Source organism: Puma concolor, chromosome D2 (genome assembly GCF_028749965.1).
Source record: "Puma concolor isolate L17-30 chromosome D2, mPumCon1.1.hap2, whole genome shotgun sequence".
NCBI lineage: Eukaryota > Metazoa > Chordata > Mammalia > Carnivora > Felidae > Puma > Puma concolor.
In genome coordinates, this window is record NC_141677.1 from 9,227,803 (window position 1) to 9,255,134 (window position 27,332).

Below are 27,332 nucleotides of genomic sequence, written 5' to 3' on the forward strand. Positions count from 1 at the left end.
CCTGATGGGACTTGTTCAAGCTGTACTCAGCATGTGTCATTAAGAACTTGGTGCTACCTTTTGGGATGAGCACTGGGTGTTGTATGGAAACCAAGTTGACAATAAATTTCATATATTGGAAAAAAAAAAAGAACTTGGTGCTAGCTCATGGCAGGAGAAAGGTAGGTGATACCTGAACACCTCTCGGTCTATCTTGGCAGCCATATCCACAGAAAGCTTTGTACGATACTTCTTTTCTTTAATGTTTATTTATTTATTTTTGACCTATATAGAGAGAGAGAGGGAAGGAGGGGCAGAGAGAGAGAGGAGGACAGAGAATTCTAAGCAGGCTCTGTATTGCCAGCTCAGAGCCCAAGGTGGGGCTTCAACCCATGAAATCATGAGATCCTGACCTGAGCCAAAACTAAGAGTTGGACGCTTAACCGACGGAGTCACCCAGGTGCCCCTTTTGCTACCATATTTCAAGCGTAGTACCATAGGTCTGAGTAAAGCGTCACGGATACACAGAGAGGGAGCCCAGCCTTCTGCTGAGTGCAAGAGTCAGTGTGGGGAGGCGGAGGGTTCACAGAGGAGGAGCCATTCGAGCAGGGCTTTGAAGACTGGGCAGGAGTCATCAGAAGTAGAAGTTACTGGTATGGGGCATTCGGGTTAGTGGGGACTATGTGAACTTGGCTGCCAGCAGCAGGTTAAGTGCAGGGCACCTGGGCGACTGCTGAGTGGCTGGGTGTTCTTGTTGCCTAAAGGTTTATGGTCGAGGTGGGGCAGGAATGGGTTGATATCAAGTTGAGAAGGACCTTGAGTATTATGGTGGCGAGTTGAGTGTTGAGCATTTAAACATGTACCACTTTGTCGATTCTCTAATTGTCGAGTGTGTGCAAAGCTTGTCCTCTCCAGTGTTCGTGATGTAGAATTACACAGCTGGAAGGGGACTCAGGTTATTTTATACAAACCACTCATTTTGTACATGAAGAAACAGAAGTATAAGTCATTTGGTTAAAAGGGTCTTTTCCCAGGGCTTGGAGGGAATTCAGCCTATTTGCATATAGATAGAAAGCAATCTTCCTGCTGCTGTTGTATAGACTGGCTCTTAGTCAAAAAGAAAAACAACTCACTGTTTATTTAAATTAAGCAGGAAGGAAGTGTGGGAGCAGGCGGGTATGCCCGATAATCTCACTATTCAGGACAGAGAGGAATTTGGTGTAAAGGTAGTTTTGATTTGGACACGGTCCAAGGGAACTGAGCTACAGAAAGTACCGGAAGGACTTGGTAATGAGGCAGTTTTATGCCGAAAGTAATCACAAGTAAGAGCCTCTCTTGGACTCCACCAAGGCATCTTTTGCATTCAGGCACGAACAACACACATAGGTCATCTCCTTGGGGATTTAAAACAAAGTTCTCCTTAGTGAGGGTACAGAATTCCTCTGTTGGTAAAAGTAAGTTCTGGGATGGAGGCTGAATCCCATGAAGACCTTGGGTCTGAGAGTATCAGCCTCCGTCAGGGGGTCCTGTTCCGACCCCAACTGGGATATAGTGTGAAAATCATAGGACGATGTGACCCAGGAAGAGGCTCTGCAAAGTCACCGCCTGGAGGAATTTGAGAAACCTCTCCTCTCCTCTGGATCTCTCCTTCAGGCCCACTACCTCCTGATTTCCATAGACATCAAGCTCTGGGTTGTAGGGCGCCATCTTGAATCTATGCCATATTCATCATTCATCCTAGAGACAGGACAAGCCTGGTGTTTTTGCATGAGCAATAAGAAGTCTGCTGAGAAAGATCTTATCCTGAGGCAGGACAGAGTCAAGATACTAAGCCCTGTGCCAGGAAAAAGCCTGGTTTCCATGGGGAAACACCAAGTCATTTAACCCTGGTTCAGCCCCAGCCTAGTCCTACAAGACAGACGAACCCCAAATCCAGACAACACAAAAGCAGAGTTTTACTAACTGTCTGGGAGAATGGAGCTACAAGGCTTTGAACCCAGCTGGTTCGTTCTCATTGCTAAGGAAGGCTGGGGTGCCTTCTTAGCATGTCCAAATAAGGAATGGATACAGCGATGGGTGCCTATATCTCCAAGAATGAAGACAAATGGCACGGATTTTGCATTCAAAGTCGAACAAGTAGCCACGGACATCTAGATGTTGTCATAGGCAGCATGGATTCCAGCAGTCCGCTTCTGTCCCAGTTTGACAAAATTGTAAGTGAAGGGCAAGAACATGAGAAATGTAACCGGCTGGGAGCTCACCGGTGGAGAATCATCGCTTCCTCCGGAAGTCAGGAGGTCGGCATGACGACGGAGGGACCACAGGTGTTCACACACAGCACTTCCCTCTCAAGCGATTTTACCATAAAACAGTAAGTGACAGGCTCTGTCCTAGACCACACGCAGGAAGATTTAATTCTTCTCCTTGTTTCCATAAGGGTCGTGAGCAAACACTGAGCATGAGGGCTGAGCCAAAAGTGTAGTGGTCTTTTCGTAAATATATAAAGCATAAGCATATAGAGAATATTAGTGCTTCTAAGAGGAAAAGAAAAAATATTTCCACGCGCTTTCAAAGTCCTGCTGTTTCATGCCTGGTAAGATATAAAAATATCGCCTTCAACCTATATAACACCTGATTCCGTCACGTGGCGCTTAGTAAATTATGCCCCCAGAATATTCTGGTGAAGCGTCCCCCACCACTTGCGGGCACTCTGGGCAGGGCACCTCTGCACCTCATGTTCTGCTGAAATTCGAAAGTCATTTTCAGGGAATGGATAGTCAAGCTGATGCTGAAATGGAAACCCATCCCCCTTCCTTAGTGCCTTCTCAACAGCTCCATCAGGGGCCGCTGCTTCTTCTATGACTGGAGACCAAACTGCGGAAGACGAGTTCCCACTTTTCTGCCCAGAACACTCACCATCAGACTGCCAGGGATAGAGATACATTTTTAAAAGTCCAAATACAGAGAAAAACAGCTCCTTCCAGGTAGTGTGTTTGTTCCCCCAAGTCGGTCAAGAGGTATTTATAAAAACACTCGGTGACAAAAGACTGTTGGAGGAGGGAACCTCGGACACCCTCAGCCTGCCGCTCCCTCTCCTGGCCCATCTGGGCCCGGAGTGTGACCACTTCTGCATTTCACTTCTCCAATAATTTAATCACAGGGAATCCAAAGGCCTCAGGGAGCATCTCGTTGGATGTCTCCCACGTAGAGCCTAGAGGATGCAGAGATCGACCGATTCACGGCACAGCCTCACCCGTCCCACTCCTGGCCACGTCCCTCCCCTTGGCAATGCTGCCCTTACGTTGCTATACGCAAACGTATAGCGCCAATAAAGGAGCGGGATGGGATTAGCGGAGTTCTTTCTGAGTTGAAAATGTATGGTGTTTCCAAAGGCATGTTTCACAAACGGTCTGTCCTAAATCACTGTTCCAGGGCACGGGTATCATTTCACCACTAGAAAGAATTCTTTGAAAGAGATACAGAGATTTTAAGTATCAAGCGTTTTTCAAGTTCTTTAAAAGTAGAGGTGGGTAGAGTATTTGAGTAGAGAGAAGAAATAATATTTATAAGGAACTCCTTTATCAAGCAATGTATCAAGCAATCTCCAAGTGATTAACAGGCATTAATTTTTGTGGTCCTCAGAGCAATCCTGTGAGGGAGTACTGTTGTTATCTTCATTTTAGAGATGAGCGAACAGAGCACAGAGAGGTTGATTAATTTGCCTGGGATCACACAGCTAGTAAGTAGCAGAGCTGGGTTTGAAATGCCAGCAGTCAGGTTCCTGAGACCCTGCTTTAACCACTCTGTTACATGCCATTCTCCAACCTGCAGACAGACTACATGGGTCAGAGGGTTTTTGGTAAGGCCGGTATAGACTACAATTTACTTGAAAAGAAATGCTTTTTAAATATGGAATGTAAAATATGGTAATGGATAGCAGGTGTTTTAGAACCCCAATGATGGAATAATTCTTTAAAAAAATTTTTTTTTGACATTTATTCATTTTTTGAGAGACAGAGAGAGACAGTGCGAGCGGGGGAGGGACAGTGAAAGAGAAAGATACAGAATCGGAAGCAGACTCCAGGCTCCGAGCTGTCAGCACAGAGCCCGAGGCGGGGCTGGAACCCACTCGCCGTGAGATCATGACCTGAGCCGAAGTTGGACGCTTAACCGACTGACTACCCAGGCACCCCCATTTCTTGATCTTAACGTAAACCAGGCTTATCAAGTTTAAAAATTCTAAAAGTTCTAAAAAAAGAGGAGGGGGAGGAGGAAGAAAGAAAGAGAAAGAGAGAGAGAAAGAGAGAAGGAAAGAAAGAAGGAAAGAAAGAAAGAAAGAAAGGGAAAGAAAGAGAGAGAGAAAGAAAAGAAAGAAAGAGTGAATGAATCCATTGAGTCCCCATATCCAAGCAACCATGGTAAAGTTTGGTGTGGCTGGGAAGCTCTTTGACCGAGCTGCAACAATACCTCTGGTAGAGGAAAGAGGTTTACAGTTTACATACAGCTTACGGTTGGGGAAACCAGGCTCAGAGAGGTCAAGATTTCCACTGCTGGAGTCAGACTTGGAACTGTCAGGTCTACATGTATCCACAGTTCACACAGATTCATTTATTTCACGAAGAGATGGAGTAAGTTACAACCAAAGCAAACCACAACAAAAACGAAGCGAGCTGACATGAAGGACATTTTGAGAAAACAAGTTTCTGCACACCTGTTGAGGCAAGTCACATTCGGCGGCGTCCCAGTCAATCGACACTGGCATCTACAACGCTTACCGCATCCAGCACATCAGCAGACCCCGTACTCTCTGCTTAAAATGGACCCAGAATCCTAGTCCAAACTGTGACCATCACACTGTACCCACGGCAGCCAGTGGCACTTGTAAAATATAAATCATATCACTCCCAGGCATAAAATCTCCCCGGTTTCTTCCCATTCACTTAGAGCAAATCCGTATTACAGCTCCCAGTTACTTTCTTAAATTTCTCACATACCATTCTTCCCCTGCCCCACTGCTCTCTGGCCTTATAGGCTCTCTCTATGCTGGGATAGAGAGATAAAAGCTTGAAACAGGCTTCTACCCCAGGGCCTTTGCACCTCCTGTCCCCTCTTCCTTGAACGGGTCTTTTCCCAGAGACCATCACATCAGTGCATCGTTTACTTAAGTGTCACTGTATCAGCGTCCATCCCTGACTACACTAGATAACCAACCTCTCCATGCAATGCTCTCTGTAATCATTTTCCTTCATGGTCGTTATTGCTCCATAACACACACGCGCGCACGCGCGCGTGTGTTTCCAAGCAGGAATATAAGCTCCATGAGAACAGGGGCTTTGTTCCATTCACCAGTGCATCCCTGTGTCTAGAACACTGCCTGGAACATAACAGGTGCTTAATAGCATTGTGTCTACGGAGGACTGAATAATTTATGATCACAATAGTGAATCTGAAACACAGAGAGAAAGTTAAATTTTCTTCCACATGTTCTGAAAAAAAACTTAAAGAATTATATGGTGTACTTCATAATGATTTTTTAATTTAAAACACATTAAAATTATCCTAGCATTTAATACTTAGGTACCAAAAAAACCCCATCTTTGTAGTTGAAATCACCTAACATTTATGAACACTTGAGGCTCACTGTTGGGTGAAAACTATGTTGAATTTTTCTGGTGGGGTAAAACTGTGTTTTTAAAGATTTCATATCCTCTATGCACAGTGAAATTTATGATGGTCTCCAAGTATATCTTAGCAAAAGGAATAACTTAACAAAAATAGTGTGAGAAACAGCTGATATTTATTGAGGTATGTTCTTTGTAGGCACTGGTCTAAACATTTTACCTGTTCCCTTTCACCTAATCCTTTAAAAACCCCTGGGGTAGAAACTATTATTATCCCAAATTTACCAATGAGGAAACGGAGATACACAGAGTTGAAATATCTTAATCAGTCACACAGCTAAAGAGCAGTGGAGTCGGGATACAGTGGCAATTAGCCTACTTCTACTTACTCACCAATTTTTAATGGAAAAAAAAAACCCACCTTTTCATGGCTACAATATGGTGGCACTGAGTTAGGTAAGGGGGGGGGCACAATATAGCGATGGGACTCCTCCCCTTCCCTGGAACAGAGGTATGAACAAGATGGCGGCCTGCCCAAGAGGCTGACTCCATGTGGGGAGATGCAAAGAAGGAATATTTCACTGGTCAAGGACTCAGACCCTTCTCCATCTTTATTCCCACTTGTTAAAAAAATGTATTTATTTATTCTGAGAGATAGAGAGGGGGAGGGAAGGGGGATAGAGAGAGGCAGAGAGAGGATCCCAAGCAGGCGCCATGCTATTAGGGTAGAGCCTGATGCGGGGCTCGATCTCACGAATCCTGAGCCCATGACCTGAGCCAAGAATCAAGAGTGGGACGCTTTAACCGACTAAGCCACCCAGGCGCCCCCCCTTTTTTCCCATTTTAATGGTGGAGTCATTGAGCATCACAGAGGGATCCCTCTTGGTTCCCTAGCGTCTTCTACTGAACCCAGAAAAGAATGGGACTATTTGAGCGATGAGTTGCCTAAGGTTTAAGGTTTGGTTCTGGGGGTGGCCTTGAATTTGTAACTTTGCAGCCTGCCACTCTTCCGCACGCTTCCATCCAGGTTTTTCTTGACATCTGAAGAGGCAGTGTCTCTAGAGAGTATATTTTTGTATTTCTCCATATGCTGCTTTTTGTCTCCTTATGTATACTGCCAATGAAACGTGTGAGTTCCACCACAGGCCAGCCCTGCAAACTTGCCTGTGGTGTTGGCCTGGAAAGGAATATATTATTGTTGTTTCCACTGATTTACATCCTTCCCTCTATTGTAGAAATGATACTTTCTTGCATTTTCCCCTCAATGTACTGACGCACTTTCTCTCATCTTATTTTATCCGTATTTCTTTAGAGTACTCACAGGTTGCTTTTGCTGATGATTGGCCTGCTTCCTCCTTTTATCAAAAATCCATTTAATAAAGTGCCCTGCTTCTATGTTTATCTCAAAGCTTTCCTTTGATTACTTTATCTGATTCTTTTCATTTTTCCAACGCTGTGGATTAAGGTAATTTTTTGCTTATTTGGTCCTTTGCCACAGTCTTCTCAAAATATCAGTGACATTGACCTTGGTTTAATCAGACTATGGCTGCACATAACATTGAGGTCAGAGAGAGGTCAGGGATGCTTTGATGTTGGAGAAATTTCTCTCTCTCTCCTTCCCTGCCTCTCCCTCTCCTTCCCTGCCTCTCTCCCCCTTCCCCATTTCTCTCCCTCCCTCCCATCACCTCCTTCTCTCTCTCTCCTTCCCCATCTTTCCCTCTCCTACCCTCCCTCCCCATCTCCCTCCCTCTCCCCTCCCCATCCCCTCCTTCTCTCTCTCTCTCTCTCCTTCCCCAACTCTGCCTCTCCTTCCCTCCCTCCCCATCCCCCCTTCTCTCTCTCTCTCTGCCCCACATCCTGCATCTTGCAGTCATTCAAGTATGTCTATTGAGCACCTTTGTTTATCTTATGTTTTCAGGGCCTGGAGAACATAACAAATGACACCAGCGTTGTAAAACAGCAAAAGGCAAGGACCCTTAAGTTCTTCACAACTGAATGCAGTGGGGAAATGAGCATCAGTAATTTTTAAAAAACATATATTTAAGTTGTGGCGAAATACACATAATATAAAAGATACCACCTCAACTATTTTATTTTTTTAAGGATTTTCTTTTTTTTAAAAGTTTGTTTATTTATTTTGATTACTTATTTTGAGAGAGAGAGAGAGAGAGAGAGAGAGAGAGAGAGCGCACAAGCTGGTGAAAGGCAGAGAGAAAGAGAGAGGGAGACAGACAAGAATATCAAGCAGGCTTCACGCAGTCAACCCAGAGCCCGACATGGGGCTCAAGCTCACAGAACCGTGAGATCATGTCTTGAACCGAAATTGAGAGCTGGCCCCTGAAATGACTGAGCCACCCGGGTGCCCCAATATTCATACTGTTTTACAACCATCACGAGAACTCTTTCCATCTTGCAGAACTAAACCCTAAATCCCCATTAAACACCAAGTCTGCATTCTCCGCGCCCCCCGACTGTGCCCGCCATCCCTGACAACCACCCTTCTATGTTCTGTCGCTAGGATTTGACCCCTTTAGCTACCTGCTACAGGTGGAATCATACAGTGCTTGCCCTGTTGCACCTGCCTTGTGTCACTCAGCACAATGTCCTCAAGGTGCATGCATCTTGCAGCAGGCATCAGAATGTCCTTCTTCTTCACGGCTGCATAGTACTCCACTGTATATACATGCCACCCTTCGCTTATTCACTCATCTGTCCACAGATTCTTAGGTTGCTTCTATCCGTGGCTCTCGTGAATAATGCTCTTTGAACATGGATGTGAAATGATCCCTTCAGAGCATGTGTAATTTTATTTTTTTGTAGGTTTTTTAAATGTTTATTTATTTACAAAATTAGTGTTTATTTATTTTGAGAGAGAGAGAGGGAGAGAGGGGAGAACATGAGTGGGGGGAGAGGCAGAGAGAGAGAGGGGGAGAGAGAGAATCTCAAGCAGGCTCCGTGCTGTCAGTGCAGAGCCCCGTCTGGGGCTTGAACTGAACTCACGAGCCATGAGATCATGACCCGAGTCAAAATCAGGAGTCGGAGGCTTAACCAACTGAGTCCCCCAGGCACCCCAGGAGCATGTGTAATTTTAAAGGCCCAGGGTTCACGGAACAGCACAGACATGTGATGAACACCTACAGTCGCACACAGTGCTGGGGGCCGACGTGTATTGCACAAAAAGCATCACAAGAAGGACTAGAGCTGGGTGGGGGCTCTAGAAGGGGGCTCTAGAAGGGGGGGGTTGTGAAGTGGCACTTTCAGTGTGTCAAGAGAAAAGGTCTGAAAGGCAAGACAGCAGGAGGGCACTTGGAATAGCCCTGGGAGCTGGGAGCTGAGTGATGAGGTGGACTGGGGGATGGGGCATTCTCGAGGCTAGAACATACAGTGCTAGCTGGAACGAAGGAGGGGCCTGCTAGAAACTGATATAAAACAGGAACGACTGTGGTTGCAATGTTTTCCAAAGAAATCAAGACGACGAAGAAGCTGTGAGCGTCTCGGAACTGAGGAGGCATCCATCAGACGGTGCCTGCTGTGAAGGCAGGTGCAGCCTATACTGTCATCCAGGGCCCAGCACAGAACTTGCACCGGGACATGTGCAGCAAGGACCTGTCAATCAGCCAACCGCAGGGCATGACTGTGGCGGAGAAGATGGGCTAACAGAGAAAGCTGGAGTCGAGGGTTTTGTTTGCAGGGATCAGGGTTGCCGGGCACGGCTGTGGGAAATAACAAAGCTACTGAATCTGAAATACACTAAGAAGGAAGAGTCCGCGGGACAAAACGCTGGAACTCTTTGGTTGGGATTTTGTTTATGTCTCTTGTCCATCCCAAAACACGTTGGTCTGTCCTAAGAAAACTCATTTATCACCGGTGGGTATTTAAAAAAAATTTTAACACTTATTTTTGAGAGACAGAAACAGAGAGCGAGTGGGGGAGGAACAGAGCGAGAGAAGGAGACACAGAACCTGAAGCAGGCTCCAGGCTCTGAGCTGTCAGCACAGAGCCCGACGCAGGGCTCGAACCCACGAACCACGAGATCATGACCCGAGCCGAAGTTGGATGCTCAACTGACTGAGCCCCCCAGGCGCCCCACTGGTGGGTATTTTGACAGGTGTTAATATCCTTCCTTCTGCCCTGGGTGTGCTCTTAATCATTCATTTTTCTTTACAAGGCTCACTCAATATTCTCACACGCAGTCAATATTTTCACATGAAGATACGATGCTGAGGGACGCAGAAACACAAACCCGACCCTAATTAATGGATATGCTAATTTCTCAGACCGGCCTATCTTTACTTCTTCCAGGGAAAAAGAAACAATACATTCGTTCATTATCTTCTGTTTACCCACAAACTACAGAGGTTTTTATTTTTCGCACTGGGCTCTGTGATTAGCCAGCACTAAACGGAACGCTATGGGCATTGGATAAGCACCGAAGGTTGGGATTTGATAGTCTGGCATGTCAGGCCAGGAAAGGAAGCCTCGTTCACAATGGCACGTTGCAACAGCTTCCGCTGAAGGCATGGAGTCCACCGTGTGCCTTCCGGGACCCTAAATGGAAGACGATAAATAGATCTGCTGACTGCTGGTCTCTGTAGTGTCTTCTCACCAGCATGGTGTCTCTGGTGACAAAGTTACAAAGTTTTCAATTCGAGAGTCAGGATATGAAATGAATGGATGTGTGTTGGAGGGGAGAACAGAGACGTCTGGCACACAGGTCACGAAGGACTGGAGGAAGTGAGGCATGGCCCGGCCCTCTGCAGGTGCAGGCGGGGGTGGGGGGGTGGCTCGGCTACTCCCCAGCAGTTACCAGTCTGGGCTTCGAGCTTTAGGTATTTGCAGAGTTCCCGCCCTCTGATCTAACACCCCCACGGTCTCCTTTACTCCACTTACGTCTCTCAGTGGCTTCTGGCATTCTATCCGCTTGCCCATTTTGTCTTCAATCCCTCTGGAAAACGATTTTATTTCCCTAGTTTACTATTTTACTTAAAAAAAAAATCACAAGAGTCTGCTGTGTTCTTGAGTTGTCCACTTTTTTTTGCCTTTCCTCTTCGAAACATCTCACATAAGCCTCTCGTTTATGAGAAAAATAATGTTTTAGTTTTATTAAAAATTAAAAAGTTTTTTAACATTTATTTATTTATTTATTAAAAAAATTTTTTTTTCAACGTTTATTTATTTTTGGGACAGAGAGAGACAGAGCATGAACGGGGGAGGGGCAGAGAGAGAGGGAGACACAGAATCGGAAACAGGCTCCAGGCTCCGAGCCATCAGCCCAGAGCCCGACGCGGGGCTCGAACTCCTGGACCGCGAGATCGTGACCTGGCTGAAGTCGGACGCTTAACCGACTGCGCCACCCAGGCGCCCCTTAACATTTATTTATTTTTGACACAGAGAGAGAGAGAGACAGAGCAGGAGTGGGGCAGGGTCTGAGAGAGAAGGAGACACAGAATCTGAAGCAGGCTCCAGGCTCTGAGCTGTCAGCACAGAGCCCGATGCAGGGCTTGAACTCATGAACTGTGAGATCATGACCTGAGCAGAAGTTGGACGCTTAACCGACTGAGCCACCCAGGTGTCCCTTACTGAAATTTGTTTATGTGTATTTATTTTTGAGAGAGAGAGAGAGAGAGAGAGAGAGAGTGCGTACACGGGGAAGAGGCAGAGAGAGACAGAGGGAGACAATTGGAAGCAGGCTCCAGGCTCTGAGCTGTCAGCACAGGGCCCAACACGGGGCTTGAACTCACAGACTGTGAGATCATGAGCTGAGCCGATGTTGGCCCCTTAACCAACTGAGCCACCCAGGTGTCCCTATGAGAAAAAATAATTTTTCAGTGTCATCAATTCATAAGTATTTTCTGAATTTTTCTTAAAGATGAGCTGACTCCTCAATAAGTTATTTAATTGGGAATATTTTGGATAATCAATTGTAACATATTCTTCAGGTGACAGTAACTTGAGGCTGAGAGGGGAGGGAGCAGGAACGCAGGTGTATGGGTTGACACGCTGTGAAACGGGACCCAGAGCAAGTGGGCAGAATCCGGGCATCACACAGGTGGCCTTCCTGCAGCAAGGCTGGGGGATTTATCATCACTGGCTTGTCACCGTCCTGCTTAAAGGCACAAGGCATGAGCATATGGGGCCTCGAGGCTTTTCTTGCCCTATCATTCTGTAAGGTTGTTGGTTTTTACATTCCTAGTTGCATGTGATGAGGTGACTGATTCCAAGCCTCCTTTTCCAGAGAGATGTCATCTGTCTCCCTCATCAAACTGTCTTGATAATCAGATAAGGTGATGCAGGACATGTTGCTTTGAAATTTATAAACAGCTAAACGAATGTTAGAGATTATTACTAGAGATTGGGTGATATATATCGGCCGTGATCTCACTCTGACATAAATCTGTGATAAACTTTCTGCCATTGGTTTGTCATGCCTCAGCCTCAAACTCCGAGCACCTGACAGAACAATTCTTTACGATGTTCATTCAGTAACACATTTTGGGGGGGGGGAAGCCACAGTTCTAGTCTATTTCTTTGTCACTTTACCTGCGGGGATATGAGAACTACTGGGTCTGTCCTTTTTCTCTTTTTCTTTCTCTCTGTTTTCTGGGTCATTGCTTCTCCAAGACCCGTGTTACTTGTGTAGTGATCCCAACCTTGCAATTTCCTGGGTTCCTCAAAGGGGTCACTTAATGCAAAACGCCTTTCCATGTTTCATTTATCAACAAAGGTGTTAGTGTCCACAACACAAGTTTACCTCCTATTGATTAATTATATTCCTGGGCGCCTGCGTGGCTCAGTCGATTAAGCGTCCGACTCTTGATATTGGCTCAGGTCATGATCTGACGGTTCATGAGATGGAGCCTTCCATCGGGCTCTGTGCTGACAGCACAAAGCCTACTTGAGATTCTGTCTCATTCTCTACCCCTCCCCCGCTCGTTCTCTCTCTCTCTCAAAATAAATAAGTAAAAAAAAAGTCATATTCTTTTGCTTCGCATGTTAAGGTAAAGGTGTAGATAATAGGAATCTCTGTGCGTACCAGGGTTACAATAATTTATTGAAAGATAACCGGATAATTACCTTCCCAGATTGATCCTGAAAAGCAGGATCCGGGTCTCGGTCTAAACTTTTCAGTCGGTGTCGGGAGTTTTTCTAGCCGTAAAAGTTATTTGAAGAAGTGCTGATTGGTTTCTGGAGAATGACAGGTCTTCAACAGGCTCACATTTGTCGCTGGATCAATCACTACCCATCACGGTGCACCCACCTCTGGATAGGCTGAAGCGGATTCTGGTTAAGCAAACGCACCATCTCTAGAAAGGAGCAAAGCTTCTCTCCTGCAAATCCTACTCAGTTTAGTTATCTTTGCACTAGTCTCTAGCACAGACACAAGTTACAGGACACTCTTCAGGAGTGCCAGCATCACAACTAAATTACACGGATCTTTTGTTGGTTATAAAAGAACAACTGTTGTTTAATCATGTTGGCTGTGGTATCATAATTTCTGAATGATGCTATAATTTCACAGATTAGATTTCCATCTAGAAATACCTAACATGAAAGCCTGTCCTTTATCTCTTATGTTTTGAATGCTCACAGAGCAGTTTTAGAAAACTATATTCTGATTCTGGAATTTAAAAATTCTGTTCCAGCTGAATTTAACCTTCTTTAAAGTAGATCCAGATCTGACCCTTTTTGTTCTTTATTCCATAAGGAACTGAGCACTGGTGTGCAGGTCGAGGGGTAGTTTCTCATTCCAGCGCCTGGGGCCTGGGAGACTGGCAGAGACAAGGCTTGTGTCCCCACCCTCCACCGCCTTGTCCCCTTATCACTCACATCTCCCATGGCTCCTGTCACTTGGTTCCTATTTCCCACCCAGCACTGGGTAGTGCCTGCCCTCTGTTGAGACTAGAAAGCAGGTGCAATCAGAATGTGCACCAGACGATTTCTGGGAATATCCTGATGACTGATAAGACTGGAGTGTCATCTAAAGACTAAGAATTACATCAAGGAAATGGCAGCAGAAGGACCCCCTTGCCCTGTTTTCTAGGAGATGCCTCGGATCTTCCCCACATGCTGAAGTGGGTTAAGTGGAGGGGGATCCCGACAGCCACTGTTCTTTCGGATCAGACAGAGATCAACGTTTATGTGGCTGATTAGGGACCCTAACCATAGTATTGCTGCTTTTCCTGCATGATGGAAACACTGCCAACTGAATAAGGTGCATTGAATTGTGTTTTATTTACTTTTTAATGTTTACTTACTTTTGAGAGAGAGAGAGAGAAAGAGAGAGCGCGCGCGCACAGGGGAGGGACAGAGAGAATCCCAAGCGGGGCTCGAACCCATGAACCGTGAGATCATGGCCTGAGCCAAAATCAAGAGCCAGACACTTAACCAGCTGAGCTACCCAGGTGCACCTGAATTTTAAAGAGAACTGTACTAGTTGTGCTCAGGTGGTTCAGTCAGTTAAGGGTCTGACTTTGGCTCAGGTCATGATCTCGTGGTTCGTGGGTTCGAGCCCTGTGTCGGGCTCTGTGCTGACAGTTCAGAGCCTGGAGCTTGCTTTGGATTCTGTGTGTGTGTGTGTGTGTGTGTGTGTGTGTGTGCCAGCACCCACCCCTCCTTGTGCTCTCTCTCTCAAGAATAAATATAATAAAAACTAAAAACAACTGCATCGCGGGCGTGGTCTTCTCAATTTTGGGACGGCCACTGGCCCTGTTAGGTCAGAACATGTGGCTCTTCATGCTCTCCTCCTTGGAAGGTTTGCAGACACATCACAAGATGGTAATAAGCCCACAGAAATCACAACAGGCTATGACTTTTCCAGCGTGACAGTGTGAAAGCGTGCAAGTAAGGAGAGAAAGGAAGAAGTCTCAACTCAGTGCCCCCACGGTGAGTCTCTAACGAGTCACATACAAATCCAGCTATGACCATTTCTAAATGGCTATTTTCTGAATGGCATTAATAAAATTGTTTAGAGAAACACATAGTTTCTTCCGGAAGGCAGAACAGCAAGGGCATGCTGTTTGGCCACTTGTTTTGTGTCTGTCTTTTTTTATTTTTATTTTTTTCCATTCATTTATTATTGAGAGACAGAGAGATACAGAGCATGAGCATGAGAGGGGCAGAGAGAGAGAGAGAGAGAGAGAGAGAGAGAGAGAGAGAGAGAGACAGAATCCGAAGCAGGCTCCAGGCTCCGAGCTGTCACCACAGAGCCCAAGATGGGGCTCAAACTCACAAACCAAAAGATCATGACTGATCCACCAACTGAGCCACCCAGGCGCCCCTGTTTTATGTCTGTCTTAAGACCAAAGTGGCACCTTCCCATTCACTGTACTTTAGAACCATTGGTTCTTGTGGGTTCAGGGATTTAAAAATGAATGATCTGAATACCTGAGAGGTCTTATCCACGTACTAACCACAGGGTGTGGCCCTCCCTGCGTCCTCACTGCCAAGTGGGCACAGGGGCGGACAGCAGTGTCCGGGGCCGCCCCCTAGGCTGTGTCTAGAAAGTGAGGTTGGTGCGTGAACCGTAAGCTGGCCAGGGTGGACGGGGGGTGGAGGATGCCAGATCGGTCTCGGAGCCGGAAGATGACTGGCAGGGAGAAAAGCCCTTCAACACCTCTAGCCCACTCTGTACTTCAAGCCTCGCTGTAAACAGCACATTCACAAGACGATGGCATTTTGATTTAGCAGCCTCGCATATGTCTCCGCTCACGGTATTGGGGGCTCCACTGCCATTTTTTACCGTACAGGTTTCTTCAATGAACATTTCAGTGTCCCCAGCAACTACGTCCACAGCCACACTATGCCGCCATCTGATCTTCCCATTTATCTTCCCTGTGGGCTTTTATACATTGATTTAACTTTCTTATCAGCTTTCCCTGATTATTTACATGTATGCGTAGCTCCACACCTTTCACTAGTTTCCCAGAACTGCCAGGAAATAACAGAAAATCGAGGTCGAGTATGGGCCGAACGAGGAAGGGGCTATGGACCCAAACATCTGCTATTCTTCTCCCTCAGGAGGGATGACAGGTCCCAAGATGACACCTGATCTCTAGAAATAGTAGAAACTTGCAGCCGTGGACAGTGTTGACCCTACCCCTTCCTATGTGTGTGATGACATTCCTGGGCAGGGACCGCTTACAGGGGACCTAAAATACCCACCTGCAACTTTGGGGTCACCGGCCTCATCTATTTGGGGTGCCACTGGTTGGAGGGAGGGCAGGGCCAGGGTGCAAGGAGGTGAGACAGAGCTCCCATGGGGGCACAGCTACTCGGCTTGGGGGACACCCAGTCAGCCAGGCATGCCCAGCAGCAGAAAGGTGAGGAAATGAATGGCATGGGAACAGGTATCCCAGGATGCAACATACTCTCAGGAGCGCAAAGTGCTTGAGCTGCTGGGATGCTGGCCAGGTGCATGAAGCAGGTGCATGGGACACGTTCATGAAACAGGTGCATGAAGCAGGTGCATGAAGCAGGTGCTTGAAGCGGGTGCATGAAGCATGTGCATGGGACACATTCATGAAACAGGTGCATGAAGCAGGGGCATGAAGCAGGTGCTTGAAGCAGGTGCATGGAACACGTTCATGAAGCAGGTGCCTGAAACAGGGCTATGACTCTACATTAACGGGCTAGATCTGAAGCCCGGGACTCCAGGGCAAGAGGGACATGTGCACTTGACTTAAAGATGAAAACCCATGTGCTGCCAGGATGTGGGAGAAGCAAGGGAAGAGTGAGCAAATGTCACTTACTGTGCACCTGTGCAAACCTGCCTGGTCAAAACTCTAATGTCGAAGTCCCCCTTCCTGATGTGACCATTTTTGGAGAAAGAGACTTTAAAGAGGTTAATTTGGGTTAAATGAGGTCGTAAGGGTGAGGCCCTAATGTGGTAGGATTGCTGTCCGTATAAATTTTTTTAACGCTTTTATTCATTTTTGAGAGAGACAGAGTGTGAGAGGGGAGGGGCAGAGAGAGAGAGGGAGACACAGAATGTGAAGCAGCTGTCAGCACAGAGCCTGACATGGGGCTCGAACCCACGAACTGTGAGACCACGACCCGAGCTGAAGTCAGACACCTAACTGACTGAGCCACCCAGGAGCCCCAGGGTTGGTGTCCTAAGAAGACAAAGAGACCCCAGAGATCTCTGTCCAGGCGTGCATGGAGAGGCCACGTGAGGACACGGTGAGAAGGCTGTCATCTGCAAACCAGGAAGACAGGTCTCACCAGAAACCAACTCTGCTGGCACCTTGATCTTGAACTTCTGTCCTCCAGAACCATGAGAAAATAAACGTCTGTCATTGAAGCCTCCCGCCTGTGGTGCGTTACGGCCACCTGAGCAGACTGGGACCACGCACTGCACACCTACTGTTAGCTCACCGGTTTCTCAAAACCTCCGTGCAAGGCAAGCTTCTCACCTCCATTTCATACACACAGAAGAGCCTCAGAAAAAGAAAGTGATTTCTCTTAACGTTGCACGGCTGCTAAGCGTCAGTGGACATTTGAACAGGGAAGGGGGTGCAGTAATACAGGGGCTCATTGACTAAATCACAGTTCCCCGAGTCTGGAGAGGGGGGAATCTCTCTAAGATTTAAAGAGCTGTGGGAGTGTGTGGGTGCAGGTGGATGGGTAGTGCTTTTCTCCTGGGGAGGGAATGGGGGTTTTGCATGCATGCACTCCTGTGTCCGGGGAGGCATCAGCTGAGGAGAGCTGAGGGAACACGGAGGCAGAGGGAAACAAAGGCAGCGCCCCCAGTAGCCTGTGGCAACGTCCACACGCCTTTGAGAGACTGTAGGAGGCTCTAGGGACCCACAGGAGCTCTGTCCCATGGCCATCTCGGTGGGGCTGTGTCCTGTCTTCAATATTTTGGTGGTTCTGCTATCCTATGACCCAGCAATTGCACTACTAGGTATTTATCCAAAGGATACAAAAATGCTGATTTGAAGGAGCACATGTACCCCGATGTTTACAGCAGCACTATCGACAATAGCCAAATTACGGAAAGAGCCCAAATGTCCATTGACTGATGAATGGATAAAGAAGATGTGGTATGTATATAGGATGAAATATTCCTTGGCCATCAAAAAGAATGAAATCTTGCCATTTGCAACAACGTGAATGGAACTAGAAAGTATTATGCTAAGCGAAATAAGTCAGTCAGAGGAAGACAAATATCGTACGATTTCACTCATATGTGGAATTTAAGACACAACAGATGAATGTAAGGGAAGGGAAGGGAAGGAAAAAGAAGGTAAAAACAGAGAGGGAGGCAAACCATAAGCGACTCTTAAATACAGAGAACAAACTGAGGGTTGCTAGAGGGGTGTTGGGTGGGGGGCATGAGCTAAATGGGTGATGGGCATTAAGGAGGGCACTTGGGATGCGCACTGGGTGTCATATGTAAGTGATGAATCACTAAATTCTACTAAATTCTACTCCACTATCACACCATATGTTAACTAACTTGGATTTAAATAAAATTAAAAAAAGAATTTGGGTGGTTCTCGAGGTGGGACAGTTAGGGAATGTGACTTCACATCAAACTGACTGAGAAACCCCTATTAGGCAGGGAACAGTAAGGGGAAAAGACTCAGGGAAGGAGACCTTGAGGGAGGGCTGGTGCAGGGGGCTCCATAAGTTCTCTGTGGGTGTCCCTGGCACTCGGTCAACCTCAGGACCTTCAGAGCCTGGTCTCACCGCCCCGGAGAGGGTGACAGGCACTGGTCCAAGTACCGTGCAAAGCTTCAGGCGTACATCCATTCCCACTTGCGTTTTGTGAGGCAGGTACTAATACCCCTAGTTTGGAAGGAAAGAAAGTGAGGCTCAGAGAGGTTGGATGTAGCTTCTCGGGTCGTTCAGCCAGCAAGGAGAACAGGCATTGAGCCCGGGTGGCCCCACTCCCCTGCTCTCGAGCACCAGATTACAGTGCCTGGTGACTCCCTGGAGAACCCCACTTTCCCCCATGCGTCCCGGACCAGGAGCAGGACAGGCAGGCATGGCGGCCAAAGTTCTGAGCGGGGTCTCAGAAGGGCTGACGTTGAACCCTTTCTTACTCCACCCGTGTCTGAGTTTGCCTGGCTTTCAACAGGGTCATTCACTATAGATTTTGCGTACAGACGCGCTGCGCGGATTAGTGAGCGAGTGCTTAGACATTATGAAGAAAGCTCGTCAGGAAAACAGGATTACGTGGATAAAAAAATGCAAAAAAGCAGCCAAGAGCTGGACTAGTAAAGCAAGACTGTATTAGGAAAGACTATCTCTTTGAAGCAAGGAAAACACATTCCCTCAGCCTGAATCAGCCTCACGGGAGTGGGCAGCAGCAAACATCAGTCACGCTGAGGCTCTGCCTTCCCTGCATTCTAGATGCTTCTCTGCAGCCCTGCAGCTCAGCCAGCTACCAGGGCATCTAGATGGTAGCAACTGGTGGGTGAATCCTCCCGAGAGATGACCGTGGGAGGAGAGTCTGAGAGGAGGAGACTGACACGGCATCCTGGCTTTGCTTTTTGTGTTCCCGAATGAGAAAGGCTCAGCCAAAACCCAAACCCAAAACCCAACCCGCATGGCATACACGGATAACTGGCAAATGGCAGGGACCTACTGTTCAATTTGTCACTGAGGTACAAGTGCTTGCATCGATTTGGCTGAACTGCTGTCACTACATAACCTTCAACTCCAGAAGAGTCAGTTAAAAGTGCAATTTAAAGCTACATAAAACCTCGGGGCGCCCGGGTGGCGCAGTCGGTTAAGCGTCCGACTTCAGCCGGGTCACGATCTCACGGTCCGTGAGTTCGAGCCCCGCGTCAGGCTCTGGGCTGATGGCTCGGAGCCTGGAGCCTGCTTCCGATTCTGTGTCTCCCTCTCTCTCTGCCCCTTCCCCGTTCATGCTCTGTCTCTCTCTGTCCCAAAAATAAATAAAAACGTTGAAGAAAAAAAAAAAATTTAAAATACAGGTCTCATGGGGCGCCTGGGTGGCGCAGTCGGTTAAGCGTCCGACTTCAGCCAGGTCACGATCTCGCGTGATCTCGCGTATCTCGCGTGAGTTCGAGCCCCGTGTCAGGCTCTGGGCTGATGGCTCGGAGCCTGGAGCCTGTTTCCGATTCTGTGTCTCCCTCTCTCTCTGCCCCTCCCCCGTTCATGCTCTGTCTCTCTCTGTCCCAAAAATAAATAAAAAACGTTGAAAAAAAATTAAAAAGAAAAAGAAATCAGGAGGGGCTGAATCCTGCCCCTATCTCTGAGGCTGGCTGTCAGTCACCCTCGGCAACCACTTGCTATCAATGTTATCATTTACTGGACTTTTGTGTGGTGCTTCCCGTGAACTATCTTCCTCACGAGCTCAGTGGTAGGTTGGGGTGCCTCACGCCTGAGATGACTGAATCAGCAGCATTCAAGCCAATGTCACTAGCTTCCACAATGCCGAAGGTGCCAGCAGGCACATGTGGCAGTTCCCACGGATGAAAGAAAAACACCACCTCCAAGGGTGGCAGGGGGAGGGAAAGGAGGATTTGGGTGCCTCTGAAAGGGGCCACATTCAAATATTCCTCTCCAGGCAACTTTGATGTGACTCAGGACTATTTCTCTGGCATGAGGCTAAGAGGAGAAGCAGCCAAGACTGTAAGGCAGAGAAGCCTGGGTTTGCTGAGAAATACATCAAACAAACCCTATGGTGACCTTCTTAAAAATCGAACTTTGTCTCCCCTGAGCAAGACCTAGATAACACAAATGAATTTTATGATATTGAGACAGGGAGAGAGGGAGGCAGGCAAGGAGAGAGGATCCACATACTAACCTTCCTCTCCACTTTGAAATTAACCATCTGACTTCTAGTCCATGGATACGCAAAATGATTTAAATTCATTTAAATTTGGGCTTAAATAGCCAAAAAAAATTATCCCAGATTGGCCTTTTAAGATGGTTTCATCAATGTTTTCTTAAAGAGAGTTAATAACTTTCACCCGATTGTTGGGGAATTGGAGTGAATAAAAAGAAAGGGCTTTGTCAATAGGAAGGCAGTTTACAATTCTAAGTGTGACGGCTGCTGTTACTTTATGTGGTGGGGATTTCCCAACGCCCTCCCCTCCCTTTGGAACAAGACTGGGGAGATGAGGTATTTGCCGAAGCAGCCAAGGAAGATAAATATTTGCCAAAGTCAGTTCATGGAAACAGTTCTTTTTTGTTTTGTTTTTTGGTCAAACAAGTGATTGAAATGCTGGGTAGTCCAAATCAGGTTCTCCCCCCATTTTTTAACTGTAAATTTTGCTGCTTAGAATCACTAACCTACTGACACATATTGTGAATCTCTGAACAGGAGAATACAGTGGGCATCCTTGACTAAATGAGTTTTTTTAAAAGGGAATTTCACATGGTCAGCTTTCTGCAGAAGCTCTTTTTTCTAATTTTTAATATTTATTTGTTTTTGAGAGAGGGAGAGACAGAGTGTGAGCGGGGGAGGGGAAGAGAGAGAGAGAGAGAGAGAGAGAGAGAGAGAGAGAGAGAGACAGAATCCGAGGCAGGCTCCAGGCTCTGAGCGGTCAGCACAGAGCCCGACACGGGGCTCGAACTCACCAACTGCGAGATCATGATCTAAGCTCAAGTCAGACACTTAACCGACTGAGCCACCCGGGTGCCCCTCTGCAGAAGCCTCTTTATGAGGTGGTGCAGTAATGGAAAGAAGGCAGATTTTGGAAGGCAGTACAGTGGAGAGCAGACCCCGGCTTTGCCATTTCCCACGTATGTGACCTTGGGCACTTTACTCCCGTGAGCCTCTTGTCTCCTCTGCAAAATAAAATACCTGTCCGTCCAGGTTGCTGGGCTGGAGACTGTGTAGTGTGCTTGGCCAAGCGCCAGCACAGGGAGACACCCAACTAGGTGGTGGTCACATCACGACCTTCATTTCCGTGATGGACTGATGGCTTGCTCATTACGACCCGGTGGGTTGCAACTAGGTATTTTTTGCAATTGTAGAGAGATGTGATTTGTGGCCAGCAGCGTCAGCCTTTTATAAGCCTGTTGTACAAATCCATGTGATGCGGCATCTTGGAAATTAAAGCACCTTCGACAGCACTCCTAATACAATTGTACTTCATTATGCAGAAACCCCGGACTCCTCCTGTGCTCATTTCTCATTTCAAGTAGCCTTTTGAGTCATCCTAGGCAGTAGGCGGGGTATCTTTCTTATTACCTAATTTCGCTGTTGCTCAGGTGGTCTTGGGTTGCCTCCTCTAAAATATTATCAAATTAATATCTTTTTCCCCCTCTGTGAAATGTTTCACAATATACTCTACAGTTTCTAGGAAGCCCTACCACATGCTACTTATAAGTAAACACGGACATGCTTACAGGAATATTCTCCATTTAACAGAGAAGATTCCAAGAAAAAAGTGGCTAAGGGAATTTCCTCATGTTTCACCATCAGCGCTGGGGGTGAGGCTCCAGACCTCGCTGCTCAGCAACCACCAAGGGGCCTGCCCGTCCCATTGTTATGAGTTTGTCACAAAAGCAGAATCGGATCGCTTTTCCTCTACAAGAAGTGATGGTTTATAGTGATTATAGCAAGAGACTCCAGGGGACAAAAATCTTTCCCCAGGACAGAGTCGATCGGCCAGTTCATGCATGACTGAAATGAAATCAAGTTTTGCTCCTGGTGTTGGGCTGGGGATCTGTGTTGCTGAGTTGGTAGCCATGGTTTCAAGGTCAAGCACACAGCCTAGGTGTGGTCTATGTACAGAAGATATCCAAAAGTCTAAGAGATGGGTTGAACACAGCACAGACTCAACTGAAAAGAGATTAGTATTACTATAAATCTCACCCAAGTTCTCTTGGTATAAACCAAGAATCTTAAGTAGTATTTAAAGGAAGTAGACATCCTTATGTAAAAAGACTTAAATGGGGGCCCCACTATGGTTTCTGTCCTCACTGTAATATGTCACATAATGTCCTTCTTCCCTGGAACCAGTGACTTGCTTTGTAGTCTTGGATGCCATTTTATTTTTATTATTATTTTTTAATGTTACTTATTTTTGAGAGACAGAGAGAGAGAGAGAGAGAGCGTGCAGGGGAGGGGCAGAGAGAGAGAGAGGGAGACACAGAAGCTGAAGCAGGTTGCAGGCTCTGAGCCGTCAGCACAGAGCCCGATGCGGGGCTTGAACTCACAAACTGTGAGATTATGGCCTGAGCTGAAGTTGGATGTTTAACCCACTGAGCCACCCAGGCACCCCTATTTTTATTATTTTTTAAAAGTTTATTTATTTTCAGAGTGAGAGAGAGTGAGCCAAGGAGGGGCAGAGAGAGGGAGAGAGAGAATCCCAAGCAGGCTCCATGCTTAGTGAGGAGCCTGACATGAGGCTTGATCCCACGAACCATGAGATCATGACCTGAGCTGGAATCAAGCCACCCAGGCACCCATCTTTTTATTTTTTGAATTCCACCTGACACATATCAATCAGGCTCTTGACGTGTTTTGTCAAATAGAGAACGAATGCGTACGGGGATATGATCAGAAACCGACCTGTGGCCTTGGACTTTGTCTCATGTTTGCTCACTTGCAAAATCTACCCAGTGGCCACTGAATAGCTTTTCCTTCTATTCACTCTGGTTGCCTCCTCATTGGTGACACTTTTTTGCTTCTACAAATTGTTTTTTTTCTCCTGTCTTCAAATGGCTTTAAAACATCTTTAAACTGTGCTTAAAATAATACAGAAAACTTCCTTCTCCCCCGAAACCTTTCCCTGGAGGGACTCTGACATCGGGTGGTCTAGTAGCCGTATAAAACCTGCAAAGCGTGAGCCAACAACATGCAGGTCTCATTCAGGTGCCTCCTTTCCTAACCCATAAAGGTTAGGAGGCCAGTGGAACTAGCCCACGTGAGAGAGAGACTTTGGGTTATGTGTCCTCATTCTGTTTTGCTCAACTGTCCTAGTGAAAACGAGGTACCAAATACATCAGATTGTGTCCAAGGAGTCTGAGAATAAACTTGCTTGGCTGAATTAGAGGAGACGGAGGGAGGTCAGGGGAAGGCAGGCGACGACCCACAGTTAGGGAAGCGCCCGGCTGTAGCAGCCAGAGGGAGGAAGCTGAGGCTGGCACAAAGGGCTTTAGGAAACAGCGAGAAGCTTTCAGGGCAGGAGTGACAGGATCAAAGTGGCTGGCAAGGAAGACGATTTTCACAGCGGTCTTGGACGGCCTGAATGGGAGACAATAGGTCTCGTGGTCAGCATGCTATCAGCTGCCAACGGAGCCACCACATCACAAGTGCTAAAAGAAATCTAACCGCAGACTTCCATGGAAACAAAAGGCAGAGCCTCCCTGTAGAGTGGGTCTGCTCACGGTTCACAGACAGCATTCTCAATGAAACCCTGAAACGTTACCTGGACTTTGAATTGGGATGGCTTCTACCGACAAAATAAAAATCATGGCCATGTGTGAAATCATACACCGCATCTTGCTTTAAAAGGAAAGAGACTTTTAATTCACACGTATGTATTGAGTATGCTTAGCCACGGTCGAGGTAAGGTATCAAGTTTCCTCCGTGCCCTTAGAAGCGAGTGGCACCTGGGTGGCTCAGTCAGTTAAGCATCCAACTTCTGCTCAGGTCATGATCTCACGGTTCATGAGTTTGAGCCCCGTGTCGGGCTCTGTGCTGACAGCTCAGAGCCGGGAGCCCGTCTCAGATTCTGTGTCTCCCTCTCTTTCTGCCCCTCCCCTGCTCATGCTCTGCCTCTCTCTCTCAAAAATAAATAAAAAAGAAAAGAAGCAAAATTTATGGTGGTTCTAAGCATTTCTTTGGAAACTGTGTCTCAGAACCACATGCTGGTACAGGTACTCAGCAGCTAACTTCACTCTTACGGATGGGCGTTTTCAGAAGCACCACCATGGCATATTACAAGGTGTGAACGGTCAGTTGAGGACAGCCCCTTCCCTTAGCCTCGGAGCGCTGATAAGCAGGTGGCGGTGTTTAATCACAACTCAGAGCCGACCCCATCTGTTAGCTCTTACTAACAAATGATGAAGGTGCCTTTGGACTTGACCAAGGATACAGGAACCATAACTGTGATTATGCCAAAACTTAACATTTGTCACTTGGCCCTCAAAGATAGCTCCCGGGAAATGAAGCTTCCAGTAAATTCCACAGAGATAACATTGGAAATAACTGGTGTGGCTTTAACTTCTGGGATCCTAAGCACCTGATTTGGAAGTCCTTCCCCTTCCTAGTCTGCCAGGCCCGTTCTTCTTGATCCTGGGATGTGTCCCACCAGGCACTGCCTTTTTAAAAAAGTCTCACAGCAGGAGGTCAACATTCCCCTGACCAGCCTCGCTTTCCCCTGAAAGACCATGCAGTCCCGGGGGCCACGGGGAAACTACGGCTGTGCCTTGGCCCCCCATGTGTCTGGGGGTGTCTCGAGTGCTTCCTCAGGATGGCAAAGCGTGACCTCAAGTTCTCCCTCATCCCTTTAATAGCCCAGGAATCCAAAGCATCACAGATCCCTTTTTGGTAAGGGAGCTGGCATCTCATCCTGGCCCCCAGTGTTGCAAAAGTATGTTTGGAAGAATAGTCATTACACTGTGGAAGGTACAGAGCAGCGTGGGTCCCCCAGCCCGTGGCTTGGCCCCGGGGCAGAGAAGCACAAGAACAGCAGTGGCCACCTTCTGCACGTGGGCCTCCCGCGAAACCACGGATATTAAGACAAAGGAGGGAGCTTCGCTGGTCTCAAGATCAAAAAACGCAGTGGCCACACACCCTGTTCCTCCTTTGTTGAGTGGATGGACCTCACCTTTCCTGGGCCTCTGGACCACCAGGTGCACAAGTGTGCCGACCTCCTCACGAGGTGCAGCAACTCAGCTCACAGGGCAAAAAGGAGCCTTTGGTGAAATGAACAGGAAACAGCAATGAGTGGGCAGGAGATTCACTCCTGGGGAGGGACAGGGCGGCGGGGACCGGAATGGAGAAGAGGACTGCAGGGGGAAGACCCCCGGAGAGGCCGACCTCGGAGATACTGCGGATTTGGTTCCAGACGGCTGCAGGAAAGCTAACATCACAGCGAAGGGAGTCAAGTGAATTTCTTTTTGGCTTCACCGTGCCTATAAAAGTTACATCTACACTACACTGTGGCCTGTTGGGCGCACAATTAAATCATGTCTAAAAAAAAAAACAAGGTGCACACCTTAATGAAAAAAATCCTTTATCGCTGAAAAATGCCACCATCTGAGCTTTCAGTGAGTGGGCATCACTGATCACAGATCACCATAACAAATATAATAGCAATTAATCATAGAATCTTTGAAATACTGTTTCCATTACCGAAGTGTGCCACAGAGGCACAACGTGAGCAAATGCTTTGGAAAAAAGGGTGAGGAAAAAAACCCCATCAACCCGTGAACTCCCTTATTTCTCCTTTTGTAAAGATTAACACACGATGCTTAACTGGGAACCTGTCAAGACGTTAGTAACAGGAAATTACTATCACAAACAAGCCTTTCAACAAGTGCTTGTCCCCTGCATCAATACAAACCAGCTTTGATGGCTTTCTAGAAGAGTGCTGATGAACTCTTTTTAGAATCAGTGTATTTCTAAGACATGAAACTACTCTGGGCAACTGTCTGGGAGGCTTTTAAAGGGTCTACGTAAAGTCTAAGGTGATGAATAACATCAGAGTTTCGCCCTGATTTTTTCTTCATGATCCATTTCGCGTTGTAGGAGACAGGAAGCATGGCAGTCTTATCACACTTGATTCATCAGCCCTATAGACACGGCAAAGACTATCACTAGGCATTTTCGAGGTGATAAATAAGAGGCTGCCTGCTTTATTCCTCTAGATTTGATGCATCACTATACCTAGAAAAGATCACCTGTGTCAGAGTGAAGATGGTTCACACAGCATGTAATTAAGGCAGCATGACATTGCCTCCTGAGCCATAGCACGATTTTAGGGCAAATTCACTTGGTCTCCTTTTGTTCAGACATCCCATGTTGAGTTCCCACCTTCTAGGGGGCAGATGGATCCTGCCCATAACAGAGCCTGGCATTTTACTGACAGAGATCAGGACTGTATGGATTTTTCATGCCTGGTAGGTCACGTGGAGGGGGAAACGGGAGAGGATCGCGTTTCCTTTCTGCTCCTCTGACTTCAGCTCTGGGTTTTCATGGGTAGGTGCGTGTGTGAGAGCCTTCTCTAAGGCTGCCTTTATGGAGCTCCCACGGAGAAGTCACTTCAGAGGAGCCTGGTTGCAAGGGGCGATTCTGAGGCTCTTCTGATTTGGGTCAAAGCAGCCAGTGTCTCGAAATGGCAAGAGGTGGGCGATGACTCACAAAGAACTCAAATGATTTTGGGATAGGTTTCTTTAAAAAACATCTTCATTTTTTATAAGTATCACGCATAGACATTGCAGGACGGCTTGGAAACAGACAAAAGAAAGGAATCAATGAGATCATCCTTAACACCCATGATGCCGCCTCTGAGTGCTTGCTAAGTGCTTTTAAGATTCCAGTGTATTTCAACATTTGGGGATATGTGTGTGTGTGTGTGTGTGTGTGTGTGTGTGAAACAAAACAAAACAAAACAAACCAGAAACTCGATGGCGTGTGTTTCCAATGCATTATAGCAAATTTGCCTCTCTTACATGTACTGAAAGGTATAAATTAGGTCTTTTATTTGGTGAGGCTGATGAGTTAAAATACAACAGAGCGTGTAAAGATCAAAGACAAAGTGAGGAAAGCCAGAAAACATTTCACCTAAATATTTGAAT

General features: G+C 46.9%; 1 protein-coding gene across 3 annotated transcripts in view; it reads right to left on the reverse strand.

The window, feature by feature from the left end:
- CHRM3 (cholinergic receptor muscarinic 3) overlaps positions 1-27,332 on the reverse strand; it is a 524,164-nt gene that overhangs the window by 81,503 nt on the left and 415,329 nt on the right. The window lies entirely within an intron of this gene.